The sequence below is a fragment of the Cervus elaphus genome, chromosome X (genome assembly GCF_910594005.1).
Source record: "Cervus elaphus chromosome X, mCerEla1.1, whole genome shotgun sequence".
Classification (NCBI taxonomy): Eukaryota; Metazoa; Chordata; class Mammalia; order Artiodactyla; family Cervidae; genus Cervus; species Cervus elaphus.
This window is the reverse complement of record NC_057848.1, coordinates 16076411-16094160: the sequence shown is the minus strand read 5'-3', so window position 1 is coordinate 16094160 and position 17750 is coordinate 16076411. Positions and strand designations below refer to the sequence as shown.

The following is a 17750-nucleotide window of genomic DNA, read 5'->3' as shown; positions in this document are numbered from 1 at the left end:
AATCGGGCCTCATCTCGCGGCGAGGGGGAAGTCTCATGGTTTTTCTCGAGTTGCCGCGGGAACCTGGGGTATATTCTCGAGTTACGACGGGGATGGCCTTTCCACCCACGTGTTTGTTCAGCGACGTCAGGACTCCTGCCTAGTTGCGAGGGACAACTCGGGATTCTCCTCGAGGCTTGGCAGGGCAATTGGGACGCCTCTCCAGCTGAGGCAGGAGACCAAGGGTCCATTTCCACGTGCCACAGGAATCCTGGGACTCCTATCAAGTTTCACGAGGAGTCAGGCATCGTCTTCTTTGGAGGCACTGATGTCCGAGTACCTCTGGAGTTTTCAAAGGATGTGAGGCCTCCGGTCGCGATGAGGTGGGGAACTAGGTCTTTCTCTGTGGTCTCCACAGGGGATTCAGACATCCTTTCGTCTTGGGAGATGCAAGACGAGCCTGCATTCAAGTCACTGCAGGGATATCCGACCTTATTTCGAGTCAGGGCATAGCGGCGTCCATTCCACTTGAGGCTGCAAACTCAGGGTCCCTCTCACATACCTAGAGCTGAGAGAAGCCTCCTCTTGAGGTGATTGTGGTAAGGTGGTATTCCTCTGGAGTCGAAGCCAGGGACTAACCTCTCTTCACGAGTTGATTTTTGGGCCACGGAGCTCTTTCGTGTTGCTACATTGACCTCAGGATCCCTCTATCCTTGAAACAGTGTTCTTGGGGTTTCTCTGGAGTGCCATCAAGGAAATCGAGGCTCCTTACATGTGTGATGTGCAACACTGAATTGCTCTGCACGCAGTGCAGGGGAATCGGGCCTCATCTCCGGCGAGGGGGAAGTCTCATGGTTTTTCTCGAATTGCGGCGGGAACCTGGGGTATATTCTCGAGTTACGACGGGCATGGCCCTGCCACACACGTGTTTGTTCAGCGACGTCAGGACTCCTGCCTAGTTGCGAGGGACAGCTCGGGATTCTCCTCGAGGCTTGGCAGGGCAATTGGGAGGCCTCTCCAGCTGAGGCGGGAGACCAAGTGTCCCTTTCCACGTGCCACAGGAATCCTGGGACTCCTATCAAGGTTCACGAGGAGTCAGGCATCGTCTCCTTTGGAGGCACTGATCTCCGCGTACCCCTGGAGTTTTCAAAGGATGTGAGGCCTCCGGTCGCGATGAGGTGGGGAACTAGGTCTTTCTCTGTGGTCTCCACAGGGGATTCAGACATCCTTTCATCTTGTGAGATGCAAGACGAGCCTGCATTCAAGTCACTGCAGGGATATCCGGCCTTATTTCGCGTCAGGGCATTGCGGTGTCCATTCCACTTGAGGCCGCAAACTCAGGGTCCCTCTCACATACTTAGAGCTGAGAGAATCCTCCTCTTGAGGTGCTTGTGGTAAGGTGGTATTCCTCTGGAATCGAAGCCAGGGACTAACCTCTCATCTCTAGTTGATTTTTGGTCCACAGAGCTCTTTTTTTTTTTTTTTTTTTTTTTTTTTTTTTTTTTTTCTTGCTTTTTTTAAAAAAATATGGAACGCTTCACGAATTTGCGTGTCATCCTTGCGCAGGGGCCATGCTAATCTTCTCTGTATCGTTCCAATCCTAGTATATGTGCTGCCGAAGCGAGCACAGAGCTCTTTCGTGTTGCTACAGTGACCTCAGGATCGCACTAGCCTTGAAACAGTGTTCTTGGGGTTTCTCTGGAGTGCCATCAAGGAAATCAAGGCTCCTTTCATGTTTGATATGCAACACGGTATTGCTCTGCATGCAGTGCAGGGGAATCGGGCCTCATCTCGCAGCGAGGGGGAAGTCTCATGGTTTTTCTCGAGTTGCGGCGGGAACCTGGGGTATATTCTCGAGTTGCGACGGGGATGGCCCTTCCACCCACGTGTTTGTTCAGCGACGGCAGGACTCCTGCCTAGTTGCGAGGGACAACTCGGGATTCACCTCGAGGCTTGGCAGGGCAATTGGGACGCCTCTCCAGCTGAGGCGGGAGACCAAGGGTCCCTTTCCACGTGCCACAGGAATCCTGGGGCTCCTATCAAGTTTCACGAGGAGTCAGGCATCGTCTCCTTTGGAGGCACTGATCTCCGCGAACCTCTGGAGTTTTCATAGGATGTGAGGCCTCCGGTCGCGATGAGGTGGGGAACTAGGTCTTTCTCTGCGGTCTCCACAGGGGATTCAGACATCCTTTCGTCTTGCGAGATGCAAGACGAGCCTGCATTCAAGTCACTGCCAGGATATCCGGCCTTATTTCGAGTCAGGGCATCGCGGTGTCCATTCCACTTGAGGCCGCAAACTCAGGGTCCCTCTCACATAGCTAGAGCTGAGAGAAGCCTCCTCTTGAGGTGCTTGTGGTAAGGTGGTATTCCTCTGGAGTCGAAGCCAGGGACTAACCTCTCTTCTCGAGTTGATTTTTGGGCCACGGAGCTCTTTCGTGTTGCTACATTGACCTCAGGATCCCTCTAGCCTTGAAACAGTGTTCTTGGGGTTTCTCTGGAGTGCCATCAAGGAAATCAAGGCTCCTTTCATGTGTGATGTGCAACACACAATTGCTCTGCACGCAGTGCAGGGGAATCGGGCCACATCTCCCGGCGAAGGGGAAGTCTCATGGTTTTTCTCGAGTTGCGGCGGGAACCTGGGGTATATTCTCGAGTTACGACGGGGATGGCCCTTCCACCCACGTGTTTGTTCAGCGACGTCAGGACTCCTGCCTAGTTGCGAGGGACAACTCGGGATTCTCCTCGAGGCTTGGCAGGGAAATTGGGACGCGTCTCCAGCTGAGGCAGGAGACCAAGGGTCCCTTTCCACGTGCCACAGGAATCCTGGGACTCCTATCAAGTTTCACGAGGAGTCAGGCATCGTCTCCTTTGGAGGCACTGATCTCCGCGTACCTCTGGAGTTTTCAAAGGATGTGAGGCCTCCGGTCGCGATGAGGTGGGGAACTAGGTCTTTCTCTGTGGTCTCCACAGGGGATTCAGACATCCTTTCGTCTTGGGAGATGCAAGACGAGCCTGCATTCAAGTCACTGCAGGGATATCCGACCTTATTTCGAGTCAGGGCATCGCGGTGTCCATTCCACTTGAGGCCGCAAACTCAGGGTCCCTCTCACATACCTAGAGCTGAGAGAAGCCTCCTCTTGAGGTGCTTGTGGTAAGGTGGTATTCCTCTGGAGTCGAAGCCAGGGACTAACCTCTCATCTCGAGTTGATTTTTGGTCCACGGAGATCTTTCGTGTTGCTACAGTGACCTCAGGATCCCTCTAGCCTTGAAACAGTGTTCTTGGGGTTTCTCTGGAGTGCCATCAAGAAAATCAAGGCTCCTGTCATGTGTGATGTGCAACACGGAATTGCTCTGCACACATTGCAGGGGAATCGGGCCTCATCTCGCGGCGAGGGGGAAGTCTCATGGTTTTTCTCGAGTTGCCGCGGGAACCTGGGGTATATTCTCGAGTTACGACGGGGATGGCCCTTCCACCCACGTGTTTGTTCAGCAACGTCAGGACTCCTGCCTAGTTGCGAGGGACAACTCGGGATTCTCCTCGAGGCTTGGCAGGGCAATTGGGACGCCTCTCCAGCTGAGGCAGGAGACCAAGGGTCCATTTCCACGTGCCACAGGAATCCTGGGACTCCTATCAAGTTTCACGAGGAGTCAGGCATCGTCTTCTTTGGAGGCACTGATGTCCGAGTACCTCTGGAGTTTTCAAAGGATGTGAGGCCTCCGGTCGCGATGAGGTGGGGAACTAGGTCTTTCTCTGTGGTCTCCACAGGGGATTCAGACATCCTTTCGTCTTGGGAGATGCAAGACGAGCCTGCATTCAAGTCACTGCAGGGATATCCGGCCTTATTTCGAGTCAGGGCATAGCGGTGTCCATTCCACTTGAGGCTGCAAACTCAGGGTCCCTCTCACATACCTAGAGCTGAGAGAAGCCTCCTCTTGAGGTGATTGTGGTAAGGTGGTATTCCTCTGGAGTCGAAGCCAGGTACTAACCTCTCTTCACGAGTTGATTTTTGGGCCACGGAGCTCTTTCGTGTTGCTACATTGACCTCAGGATCCCTCTATCCTTGAAACAGTGTTCTTGGGGTTTCTCTGGAGTGCCATCAAGGAAATCAAGGCTCCTTACATGTGTGATGTGCAACACTGAATTGCTCTGCACGCAGTGCAGGGGAATCGGGCCTCATCTCGCGGCGAGGGGGAAGTCTCATGGTTTTTCTCGAATTGCGGCGGGAACCTGGGGTATATTCTCGAGTTACGACGGGCATGGCCCTGCCACACACGTGTTTGTTCAGCGACGTCAGGACTCCTGCCTAGTTGCGAGGGACAGCTCGGGATTCTCCTCGAGGCTTGGCAGGGCAATTGGGACGCCTCTCCAGCTGAGGCGGGAGACCAAGGTTCCCTTTCCACGTGCCACAGGAATCCTGGGACTCCTATCAAGGTTCACGAGGAGTCAGGCATCGTCTCCTTTGGAGGCACTGATCTCCGCGTACCTCTGGAGTTTTCAAAGGATGTGAGGCCTCCGGTCGCGATGAGGTGGGGAACTAGGTCTTTCTCTGTGGTCTCCACAGGGGATTCAGACATTGTTTCATCTTGTGAGATGCAAGACGAGCCTGCATTCAAGTCACTGCAGGGATATCCGGCCTTATTTCGCGTCAGGGCATTGCGGTGTCCATTCCACTTGAGGCCGCAAACTCAGGGTCCCTCTCACATACCTAGAGCTGAGAGAAGCCTCCTCTTGAGGTGCTTGTGGTAAAGTGGTATTCCTCTGGAGTCGAAGCCAGGGACTAACCTCTCTTCTCGAGTTGATTTTTGGCCACGGAGCTCTTTCGTGTTGCTACATTGACCTCAGGATCCCTCTAGCCTTGAAACAGTGTTCTTGGGGTTTCTCTGGAGTGCCATCAAGGAAATCAAGGCTCCTGTCATGTGTGATGTGCAACACGGAATTGCTCTGCACGCAGTGCAGGGGAATCGGGCCTCATCTCGCGGCGAGGGGGAAGTCTCATGGTTTTTCTCGAGTTGCGGCGGGAACCTGGGGTATATTCTCGAGTTACGACGGGCATGGCTCTGCCACACACGTGTTTGTTCAGCGACGTCAGGACTCCTGCCTAGTTGCGAGGGACAGCTCGGGATTCTCCTCGAGGCTTGGCAGGGCAATTGGGACGCCTCTCCAGCTGAGGCGGGAGACCAAGGGTCCCTTTCCACGTGCCACAGGAATCCTGGGACTCCTATCAAGTTTCACGAGGAGTCAGGCATCGTCTCCTTTAGAGGCACTGATCTCCGCGGACCTTTGGAGTTTTCAAAGGATGTTAGGCCTCCGGTCGCGATGAGGTGGGGAACTAGGTCTTTCTCTGTGGTCTCCACAGGGGATTCAGACATCCTTTCGTCTTGGGAGATGCAAGACGAGCCTGCATTCAAGTCACTGCAGGGATATCTGGCCTTATTTCGAGTCAGGGCATCGCGGTGTCCATTCCACTTGAGGCCGCAAACTCAGGGTCCCTCTCACATACATAGAGCTGAGAGAAGCCTCCTCTTGAGGTGCTTGTGGTAAGGTGGTATTCCTCTGGAGTCGAAGCCAGGGACTAACCTCTCATCTCGAGTTGATTTTTGGGCCACGAAGCTCTTTCGTGTTGCTACATTGACCTCAGGATCCCTCCAGCCTTGAAACAGTGTTCTTGGGGTTTCTCTGGAGTGCCATCAAGGAAATCAATTCTCCTTTCATGTGTGATGTGCAACACACAATTGCTCTGCACGCAGTGCAGGGGAATCGGGCCTCATCTCGCGGCGAAGGGGAAGTCTCATGGTTTTTCTCGAGTTGCGGCGGGAACCTGGGGTATATTCTCGAGTTACGACGGGGATGGCCCTTCCACCCACGTGTTTGTTCAGCGACGTCAGGACTCCTGCCTAGTTGCGAGGGACAACTCGGGATTCTCCTCGAGGCTTGGCAGGGAAATTGGGACGCCTCTCCAGCTGAGGCGGGAGACCAAGGGTCCCTTTCCACGTGCCACAGGAATCCTGGGACTCCTATCAAGTTTCACGAGGAGTCAGGCATCGTCTCCTTTGGAGGCACTGATCTCCGCGTACCTCTGGAGTTTTCAAAGGATGTGAGGACTCTGGTCGCGATGAGGTGGGGAACTAGGTCTTTCTCTGTGGTCTCCACAGGGGATTCAGACATCCTTTCATCTTGGGAGATGCAAGACGAGCCTGCATTCAAGTCACTGCAGGGATATCCGGCCTTATTTCGAGTCAGGGCATCGCGGTGTCCATTCCACATTAGGCCGCAAACTCAGGGTCCCGCTCACATACCTAGAGCTGAGAGAAGCCTCCTCTTGAGGTGCTTGTGGTAAGGTGGTATTCCTCTGGAGTCGAAGCCAGGGCCTAACCTCTCTTCTCGAGTTGATTTTTGGGCCACGGAGCTCTTTCGTGTTGCTACAGTGACCTCAGGATCCCTCTAGCCTTGAAACAGTGTTCTTGGGGCTTCTCTGGAGTGCCATCAAGGAAATCAAGGCTCCTTTCATGTGTGATGTGCAACAAGGAATTGCTCTGCACGCAGTGCAGGGGAATCGGGCCTCATCTCGCGGCGAGGGGGAAGTCTCATGGTTTTTCTCGAGTTGCGGCGGGAACCTGGGGTATATTCTCGAGTTACGACGGGGATGGCCCTTCCACCCACGTGTTTGTTCAGCGACGTCAGGACTCCTGCCTAGTTGCGAGGGACAACTCGGGATTCTCCTCGAGGCTTGGCAGGGCAATTGGGACGCCTCTCCAGCTGAGGCGGGAGACCAAGGGTCCCTTTCCACGTGCCACAGGAATCCTGGGACTCCTATCAAGTTTCACGAGGAGTCAGGCATCGTCTCCTTTGGAGGCACTGATCTCCGCGTACCTCTGGAGTTTTCAAAGGATGTGAGGCCTCCGGTCGCCATGAGGTGGGGAACTAGGTCTTTCTCTGTGGTCTCCACAGGGGATTCAGACATCCTTTCGTCTTGGGAGATGCAAGACGAGCCTGCATTCAAGTCACTGCAGGGATATCCGGCCTTATTTCGAGTCAGGGCATCGCGGTGTCCATTCCACTTGAGGCCGCAAACTCAGGGTCCCTCTCACATACCTAGAGCTGAGAGAAGCCTCCTCTTGAGGTGCTTGTGGTAAGGTGGTATTCCTCTGGAGTCGAAGCCAGGGACTAACCTCTCATCTCGAGTTGATTTTTCGTCCATGGAGCTCTTTCGTGTTGCTACAGAGACCTCATGATCCCTCTAGCCTTGAAACAGTGTCCTTGGGGTTTCTCTGGAGTGCCATCAAGGAAATCAAGGCTCCTTTCATGTGTGATGTGCAACACGGAATTGCTCTGCACGCAGTGTAGGGGAATCAGGCCTCATCTCGCGGCGAGGGGGAAGTCTCATGGTTTTTCTCGAGTTGCGGCGGGAACCTGGGGTATATTCTCGAGTTATGACGGGGATGGCCCTTCCACACACGTGTTTCTTCAGTGACGTCAGGACTCCTGCCTAGTTGCGAAGGACAACTCGGGATTCTCCTCGAGGCTTGGCAGGGCAATTGGGACGCCTCTCCAGCTGAGGCGGGAGACCAAGGGTCCCTTTCCACGTGCCACAGGAATCCTGGGACTCCTATCAAGTTTCACGAGGAGTCAGGCATCGTCTCCTTTCTAGGCACTGATCTCCGCGTACCTCTGGAGTTTTCAAAGGATGTGAGGCCTCCGGTCGCCATGAGGTGGTGAACTAGGTCTTTCTCTGTGGTCTCCACAGGGGATTCAGACATCCTTTCATCTTGGGAAATGCAAGCCGAGCCTGCATTCAAGTCACTGCAGGGATATCCGGCCTTATTTCGAGTCAGGGCATCGCGGTGTCCATTCCACTTGAGGCCGCAAAATCAGGGTCCCTCTCACATACCTAGAGCTGAGAGAAGCCTCCTCTTGAGGTGCTTGTGGTAAGGTGGTATTCCTCTGGAGTCGAAGCCAGGGACTAACCTCTCATCTCGAGTTGATTTTTGGTCCACGGAGCTCTTTCGTGTTGCTACAGTGACCTCAGGATCCCTCTAGCCTTGAAACAGTGTTCTTGGGGATTCTCTGGAGTGCCATCAAGAAAATCAAGGCTCCTGTCATGTGTGATGTGCAACACGGAATTGCTCTGCACACATTGCAGGGGAATCGGGCCTCATCTCGCGGCGAGGGGGAAGTCTCATGGTTTTTCTCGAGTTGCCGCGGGAACCTGGGGTATATTCTCGAGTTACGACGGGGATGGCCCTTCCACCCACGTGTTTGTTCAGCAACGTCAGGACTCCTGCCTAGTTGCGAGGGACAACTCGGGATTCTCCTCGAGGCTTGGCAGGGCAATTGGGACGCCTCTCCAGCTGAGGCAGGAGACCAAGGGTCCATTTCCACGTGCCACAGGAATCCTGGGACTCCTATCAAGTTTCACGAGGAGTCAGGCATCGTCTTCTTTGGAGGCACTGATGTCCGAGTACCTCTGGAGTTTTCAAAGGATGTGAGGCCTCCGGTCGCGATGAGGTGGGGAACTAGGTCTTTCTCTGTGGTCTCCACAGGGGATTCAGACATCCTTTCGTCTTGGGAGATGCAAGACGAGCCTGCATTCAAGTCACTGCAGGAATATCCGGCCTTATTTCGAGTCAGGGCATAGCGGTGTCCATTCCACTTGAGGCTGCAAACTCAGGGTCCCTCTCACATACCTAGAGCTGAGAGAAGCCTCCTCTTGAGGTGATTGTGGTAAGGTGGTATTCCTCTGGAGTCGAAGCCAGGTACTAACCTCTCTTCACGAGTTGATTTTTGGGCCACGGAGCTCTTTCGTGTTGCTACATTGACCTCAGGATCCCTCTATCCTTGAAACAGTGTTCTTGGGGTTTCTCTGGAGTGCCATCAAGGAAATCAAGGCTCCTTACATGTGTGATGTGCAACACTGAATTGCTCTGCACGCAGTGCAGGGGAATCGGGCCTCATATCGCGGCGAGGGGGAAGTCTCATGGTTTTTCTCGAATTGCGGCGGGAACCTGGGGTATATTCTCGAGTTACGACGGGCATGGCCCTGCCACACACGTGTTTGTTCAGCGACGTCAGGACTCCTGCCTAGTTGCGAGGGACAGCTCGGGATTCTCCTCGAGGCTTGGCAGGGCAATTGGGACGCCTCTCCAGCTGAGGCGGGAGACCAAGGGTCCCTTTCCACGTGCCACAGGAATCCTGGGACTCCTATCAAGGTTCACGAGGAGTCAGGCATCGTCTCCTTTGGAGGCACTGATCTCCGCGTACCTCTGGAGTTTTCAAAGGATGTGAGGCCTCCGGTCGCGATGAGGTGGGGAACTAGGTCTTTCTCTGTGGTCTCCACAGGGGATTCAGACATTGTTTCATCTTGTGAGATGCAAGACGAGCCTGCATTCAAGTCACTGCAGGGATATCCGGCCTTATTTCGCGTCAGGGCATTGCGGTGTCCATTCCACTTGAGGCCGCAAACTCAGGGTCCCTCTCACATACCTAGAGCTGAGAGAAGCCTCCTCTTGAGGTGCTTGTGGTAAAGTGGTATTCCTCTGGAGTCGAAGCCAGGGACTAACCTCTCTTCTCGAGTTGATTTTTGGCCACGGAGCTCTTTCGTGTTGCTACATTGACCTCAGGATCCCTCTAGCCTTGAAACAGTGTTCTTGGGGTTTCTCTGGAGTGCCATCAAGGAAATCAAGGCTCCTTACATGTGTGATGTGCAACACTGAATTGCTCTGCACGCAGTGCAGGGGAATCGGGCCTCATCTCGCGGCGAGGGGGAAGTCTCATGGTTTTTCTCGAGTTGCGGCGGGAACCTGGGGTATATTCTCGAGTTACGACGGGCATGGCTCTGCCACACACGTGTTTGTTCAGCGACGTCAGGACTCCTGCCTAGTTGCGAGGGACAGCTCGGGATTCTCCTCGAGGCTTGGCAGGGCAATTGGGACGCCTCTCCAGCTGAGGCGGGAGACCAAGGGTCCCTTTCCACGTGCCACAGGAATCCTGGGACTCCTATCAAGTTTCACGAGGAGTCAGGCATCGTCTCCTTTAGAGGCACTGATCTCCGCGGACCTTTGGAGTTTTCAAAGGATGTTAGGCCTCCGGTCGCGATGAGGTGGGGAACTAGGTCTTTCTCTGTGGTCTCCACAGGGGATTCAGACATCCTTTCATCTTGGGAGATGCAAGACGAGCCTGCATTCAAGTCACTGCAGGGATATCTGGCCTTATTTCGAGTCAGGGCATCGCGGTGTCCATTCCACATTAGGCCGCAAACTCAGGGTCCCGCTCACATACCTAGAGCTGAGAGAAGCCTCCTCTTGAGGTGCTTGTGGTAAGGTGGTATTCTTCTGGAGTCGAAGCCAGGGCCTAACCTCTCTTCTCGAGTGGATTTTTGGGCCACGGAGCTCTTTCGTGTTGCTACAGTGACCTCAGGATCCCTCTAGCCTTGAAACAGTGTTCTTGGGACTTCTCTGGAGTGCCATCAAGGAAATCAAGGCTCCTTTCATGTGTGATGTGCAACAAGGAATTGCTCTGCACGCAGTGCAGGGGAATCGGGTCTCATCTCGCGGCGAGGGGGAAGTCTCATGGTTTTTCTCGAGTTGCGGCAAGAACCTGGGGTATATTCTCGAGTTACGACGGGGATGGCCCTTCCACCCACGTGTTTGTTCAGCGACGTCAGGACTCCTGCCTAGTTGCGAGGGACAACTCGGGATTCTCCTCGAGGCTTGGCAGGGCAATTGGGACGCCTCTCCAGCTGAGGCGGGAGACCAAGGGTCCCTTTCCACGTGCCACAGGAATCCTGGGACTCCTATCAAGTTTCACGAGGAGTCAGGCATCGTCTCCTTTGGAGGCACTGATCTCCGCGTACCTCTGGAGTTTTCAAAGGATGTGAGGCCTCCGGTCGCCATGAGGTGGGGAACTAGGTCTTTCTCTGTGGTCTCCACAGGGGATTCAGACATCCTTTCGTCTTGGGAGATGCAAGACGAGCCTGCATTCCAGTCACTGCAGGGATATCCGACCTTATTTCGAGTCAGGGCATCGCGGTGTCCATTCCACTTGAGGCCGCAAACTCAGGGTCCCTCTCACATACCTAGAGCTGAGAGAAGCCTCCTCTTGAGGTGCTTGTGGTAAGGTGGTATTCCTCTGGAGTCGCAGCCAGGGACTAACCTCTCATCTCGAGTTGATTTTTGGTCCACGGAGCTCTTTCGTGTTGCTACAGTGACCTCAGGATCCCTCTAGCCTTGAAACAGTGTTCTTGGGGTTTCTCTGGAGTGCCATCAAGAAAATCAAGGCTCCTGTCATGTGTGATGTGCAACACGGAATTGCTCTGCACACATTGCAGGGGAATCGGGCCTCATCTCGCGGCGAGGGGGAAGTCTCATGGTTTTTCTCGAGTTGCCGCGGGAACCTGGGGTATATTCTCGAGTTACGACGGGGATGGCCCTTCCACCCACGTGTTTGTTCAGCAACGTCAGGACTCCTGCCTAGTTGCGAGGGACAACTCGGGATTCTCCTCGAGGCTTGGCAGGGCAATTGGGACGCCTCTCCAGCTGAGGCAGGAGACCAAGGGTCCATTTCCACGTGCCACAGGAATCCTGGGACTCCTATCAAGTTTCACGAGGAGTCAGGCATCGTCTTCTTTGGAGGCACTGATGTCCGAGTACCTCTGGAGTTTTGAAAGGATGTGAGGCCTCCGGTCGCGATGAGGTGGGGAACTAGGTCTTTCTCTGTGGTCTCCACAGGGGATTCAGACATCCTTTCGTCTTGGGAGATGCAAGACGAGCCTGCATTCAAGTCACTGCAGGGATATCCGGCCTTATTTCGAGTCAGGGCATAGCGGTGTCCATTCCACTTGAGGCTGCAAACTCAGGGTCCCTCTCACATACCTAGAGCTGAGAGAAGCCTCCTCTTGAGGTGATTGTGGTAAGGTGGTATTCCTCTGGAGTCGAAGCCAGGTACTAACCTCTCTTCACGAGTTGATTTTTGGGCCACGGAGCTCTTTCGTGTTGCTACATTGACCTCAGGATCCCTCTATCCTTGAAACAGTGTTCTTGGGGTTTCTCTGGAGTGCCATCAAGGAAATCAAGGCTCCTTACATGTGTGATGTGCAACACTGAATTGCTCTGCACGCAGTGCAGGGGAATCGGGCCTCATATCGCGGCGAGGGGGAAGTCTCATGGTTTTTCTCGAGTTGCGGCGGGAACCTGGGGTATATTCTCGAGTTACGACGGGCATGGCCCTGCCACACACGTGTTTGTTCAGCGACGTCAGGACTCCTGCCTAGTTGCGAGGGACAACTCGGGATTCTCCTCGAGGCTTGGCAGGGCAATTGGGAGGCCTCTCCAGCTGAGGCGGGAGACCAAGGTTCCCTTTCCACGTGCCACAGGAATCCTGGGACTCCTATCAAGGTTCACGAGGAGTCAGGCATCGTCTCCTTTGGAGGCACTGATCTCCGCGTACCTCTGGAGTTTTCAAAGGATGTGAGGCCTCCGGTCGCGATGAGGTGGGGAACTAGGTCTTTCTCTGTGGTCTCCACAGGGGATTCAGACATCCTTTCGTCTTGGGAGATGCAAGACGAGCCTGCATTCAAGTCACTGCAGGGATATCTGGCCTTATTTCGAGTCAGGGCATCGCGGTGTCCATTCCACTTGAGGCCGCAAACTCAGGGTCCCTCTCACATACATAGAGCTGAGAGAAGCCTCCTCTTGAGGTGCTTGTGGTAAGGTGGTATTCCTCTGGAGTCGAAGCCAGGGACTAACCTCTCATCTCGAGTTGATTTTTGGGCCACGAAGCTCTTTCGTGTTGCTACATTGACCTCAGGATCCCTCCAGCCTTGAAACAGTGTTCTTGGGGTTTCTCTGGAGTGCCATCAAGGAAATCAATTCTCCTTTCATGTGTGATGTGCAACACACAATTGCTCTGCACGCAGTGCAGGGGAATCGGGCCTCATCTCGCGGCGAAGGGGAAGTCTCATGGTTTTTCTCGAGTTGCGGCGGGAACCTGGGGTATATTCTCGAGTTACGACGGGGATGGCCCTTCCACCCACGTGTTTGTTCAGCGACGTCAGGACTCCTGCCTAGTTGCGAGGGACAACTCGGGATTCTCCTCGAGGCTTGGCAGGGCAATTGGGACGCCTCTCCAGCTGAGGCGGGAGACCAAGGGTCCCTTTCCACGTGCCACAGGAATCCTGGGACTCCTATCAAGTTTCACGAGGAGTCAGGCATCGTCTCCTTTGGAGGCACTGATCTCCGTGTACCTCTGGAGTTTTCAAAGGATGTGAGGACTCTGGTGGCGATGAGGTGGGGAACTAGGTCTTTCTCTGTGGTCTCCACAGGGGATTCAGACATCCTTTCATCTTGGGAGATGCAAGACGAGCCTGCATTCAAGTCACTGCAGGGATATCCGGCCTTATTTCGAGTCAGGGCATCGCGGTGTCCATTCCACATTAGGCCGCAAACTCAGGGTCCCGCTCACATACCTAGAGCTGAGAGAAGCCTCCTCTTGAGGTGCTTGTGGTAAGGTGGTATTCTTCTGGAGTCGAAGCCAGGGCCTAACCTCTCTTCTCGAGTGGATTTTTGGGCCACGGAGCTCTTTCGTGTTGCTACAGTGACCTCAGGATCCCTCTAGCCTTGAAACAGTGTTCTTGGGGCTTCTCTGGAGTGCCATCAAGGAAATCAAGGCTCCTTTCATGTGTGATGTGCAACAAGGAATTGCTCTGCACGCAGTGCAGGGGAATCGGGCCTCATCTCGCGGCGAGGGGGAAGTCTCATGGTTTTTCTCGAGTTGCGGCGGGAACCTGGGGTATATTCTCGAGTTACGACGGGGATGGCCCTTCCACCCACGTGTTTGTTCAGCGACGTCAGGACTCCTGCCTAGTTGCGAGGGACAACTCGGGATTCTCCTCGAGGCTTGGCAGGGCAATTGGGACGCCTCTCCAGCTGAGGCGGGAGACCAAGGGTCCCTTTCCACGTGCCACAGGAATCCTGGGACTCCTATCAAGTTTCACGAGGAGTCAGGCATCGTCTCCTTTGGAGGCACTGATCTCCGCGTACCTCTGGAGTTTTCAAAGGATGTGAGGCCTCCGGTCGCCATGAGGTGGGGAACTAGGTCTTTCTCTGTGGTCTCCACAGGGGATTCAGACATCCTTTCGTCTTGGGAGATGCAAGACGAGCCTGCATTCAAGTCACTGCAGGGATATCCGGCCTTATTTCGAGTCAGGGCATCGCGGTGTCCATTCCACTTGAGGCCGCAAACTCAGGGTCCCTCTCACATACCTAGAGCTGAGAGAAGCCTCCTCTTGAGGTGCTTGTGGTAAGGTGGTATTCCTCTGGAGTCGAAGCCAGGGACTAACCTCTCATCTCGAGTTGATTTTTCGTCCATGGAGCTCTTTCGTGTTGCTACAGAGACCTCATGATCCCTCTAGCCTTGAAACAGTGTTCTTGGGGTTTCTCTGGAGTGCCATCAAGGAAATCAAGGCTCCTTTCATGTGTGATGTGCAACACGGAATTGCTCTGCACGCAGTGTAGGGGAATCGGGCCTCATCTCGCGGCGAGGGGGAAGTCTCATGGTTTTTCTCGAGTTACGGCGGGAACCTGGGGTATATTCTCGAGTTACGACGGGGATGGCCCTTCCACACACGTGTTTCTTCAGTGACGTCAGGACTCCTGCCTAGTTGCGAAGGACAACTCGGGATTCTCCTCGAGGCTTGGCAGGGCAATTGGGACGCCTCTCCAGCTGAGGCGGGAGACCAAGGGTCCCTTTCCACGTGCCACAGGAATCCTGGGACTCCTATCAAGTTTCACGAGGAGTCAGGCATTGTCTCCTTTGGAGGCACTGATCTCCATGTACCTCTGGAGTTTTCAAAGGATGTGAGGCCTCCGGTCGCGATGAGGTGGGGAACTAGGTCTTTCTCTGTGGTCTCCACAGGGGATTCAGACATCCTTTCGTCTTGGGAGATGCAGGACGAGCCTGCATTCAAGTTACTGCAGGTATATCCGGCCTTAATTCGAGCCAGGGTATCGCGCTGTCCATTCCACTTGAGGCCGCAAACTCAGGGTCCCTCTCACATACCTAGAGCTGAGAGAAGCCTCCTCTTGAGGAGCTTGTGGTAAGGTGGTATTCCTCTGGAGTCGAAGCCAGGGACTAACCTCTCATCTCGAGTTGATTTTTGGTCCACGGAGCTCTTTTGTGTTGCTACAGTGACTTCAGGATCCCTCTAGCCTTGAAACAGTTTTCTTGGGGTTTCTCTGGAGTGCCATCAAGGAAATCAAGGCTCCTTTCATGTGTGATGTGCAACACGGAATTGCTCTGCACGCAGTGCAGGGGAATCGGGCCTCATCTCGCGGCGAGGGGTAAGTCTCATGGTTTTTCTCGAGTTGCGGCGGGAACCTGGGGTATATTCTCGAGTTACGACGGGGATGGCCCTTCCACCCACGTGTTTGTTCAGCGACGTCAGGACTCCTGCCTAGTTGCGAGGGACAACTCGGGATTCTCCTCGAGGCTTGGCAGGGAAATTGGGACGCCTCTCCAGCTGAGGCGGGAGACCAAGGGTCCCTTTCCACGTGCCACAGGAATCCTGGGACTCCTATCAAGTTTCACGAGGAGTCAGGCATCGTCTCCTTTGGAGGCACTGATCTCCGCGTACCTCTGGAGTTTTCAAAGGATGTGAGGACTCTGGTCGCGATGAGGTGGGGAACTAGGTCTTTCTCTGTGGTCTCCACAGGGGATTCAGACATCCTTTCATCTTGGGAGATGCAAGACGAGCCTGCATTCAAGTCACTGCAGGGATATCCGGCCTTATTTCGAGTCAGGGCATCGCGGTGTCCATTCCACATTAGGCCGCAAACTCAGGGTCCCGCTCACATACCTAGAGCTGAGAGAAGCCTCCTCTTGAGGTGCTTGTGGTAAGGTGGTATTCCTCTGGAGTCGAAGCCAGGGACTAACCTCTCATCTCGAGTTGATTTGTGGTCCACGGAGCTCTTTCGTGTTGCTACAGTGACCTCAGGATCCCTCTAGCCTTGAAACAGTGTTCTTGGGGTTTCTCTGGAGTGCCACCAAGGAAATCAAGGCTCCTTTCATGTGTGATGTGCAACACGGAATTGCTCTGCACGCAGTGCAGGGGAATCGGGCCTCATCTCGCGGCGAGGGGGAAGTCTCATGGTTTTTCTCGAGTTGCGGCGGGAACCTGGGGTATATTCTCGAGTTACGACGGGGATGGCCCTTCCACCCACGTGTTTGTTCAGCGAAGTCAGGACTCCTGCCTAGTTGCGAGGGAAAACTCGGGATTCTCCTCGAGGCTTGGCAGGGCAATTGAGACGGCTCTCCAGCTGAGGCGGGAGACCAAGGGTCCCTTTACACGTGCCACAGGAATCCTGGGACTCCTATCAAGTTTCACGAGGAGTCAGGCATCGTCTCCTTTGGAGGCACTGATCTTCGCGTACCTCTGGAATTTTCAAAGGATTTGAGGCCTCCGGTTGCCATGAGGTTGGGAACTAGGTCTTTCTCTGTGGTCTCCACAGGGGATTCAGACATCCTTTCATTTTGGGAGATGCAAGACGAGCCTGCATTCAAGTCACTGCAGGGATATCTGGCCTTATTTCACATCAGGGCATCGCGGTGTCCATTCCACTTGAGGCCGCAAAATCAGGGTCCCTCTCACATACCTAGAGCTGAGAGAAGCCTCCTCTTGAGGTGCTTGTGGTAAGGTGGTATTTCTCTGGAGTGGAAGCCAGGGACTAACCTCTCATCTCGAGTTGATTTTTGGTCCACGGAGCTCTTTCGTGTTGCTACAGTGACCTCAGGATCCCTCTAGCCTTGAAACAGTGTTCTTGGGATTTCTCTGGAGTGTCATCAAGGAAATCAAGGCTCCTTTCATGTGTGATGTGCAACACGGAATTGCTCTGCACGCAGTGCAGGGGAATCGGGCCTCATCTCGTGGCGAGGGAGATGTCTCATGGTTTTTCTCGATTTGCGGCGGGAACCTGGGGTATATTCTCGAGTTACGATGGGGATGGCCCTTCCACCCACGTGTTTGTTCAGCGACCTCAGGACTCCTGCCTAGTTGCGAGGGAGAACTCGGGATTCTCCTCGAGGCTTGGCAGGGCAATTGGGACGCCTCTCCAGCTGAGGCGGGAGACCAAGCGTCCCTTTCCACGTGCCACAGGAATCCTGGGACTCCTATCAAGTTTCACGAGGAGTCAGGCATCGTCTCCTTTGGAGGCACTGATCTCCGCGTACCTCTGGAGTTTTCAAAGGATGTGAGGCCTCCGGTCGCCATGAGGTGGGGAACTAGGTCTTTCTCTGTGGTCTCCACAGGGGATTCAGACATCCTTTCATTTTGGGAGATGCAAGACGATCCTGCATTCAAGTCACTGCAGGGATATTGAGCCTTATTTCACGTCAGGGCATCGCGGTGTCCATTCCACTTGAGGCCGCAAAATCAGGGTCCCTCTCACATACCTAGAGCTGAGAGAAGCCTCCTATTGAGGTGCTTGTGGTAAGGTGGTATTCCTCTGGATTCGAAGCCTGGGACTAACCTCTCATCTCGAGTTGATTTTTGGTCCACGGAGCTCTTTCGTGTTGCTACAGTGACCTCAGGATCCCTCTAGCCTTGAAACAGTGTTCTTGGGGTTTCTCTGGAGTGTCATTAAGTAAATCAAGGCTCCTTTCATGTGTGATGTGCAACACGGAATTGCTCTGCACGCAGTGCAGGGGAATCGGGCCTCATCTCGTGGCGAGGGGGAAGTCTCATGGTTTTTCTCGATTTGCGGCGGGAACCTGGGGTATATTC

General features: G+C 54.2%; 1 non-coding gene across 1 annotated transcript; it reads right to left on the bottom strand.

The window, feature by feature from the left end:
• Positions 1 to 1500: 1500 nt before the first annotated feature.
• On the bottom strand, positions 1501 to 1607 carry LOC122690972. Its single transcript, XR_006340224.1, has one exon. It is a non-coding gene; the product is annotated as a U6 spliceosomal RNA (small nuclear RNA).
• Positions 1608 to 17750: the final 16143 nt, after the last annotated feature.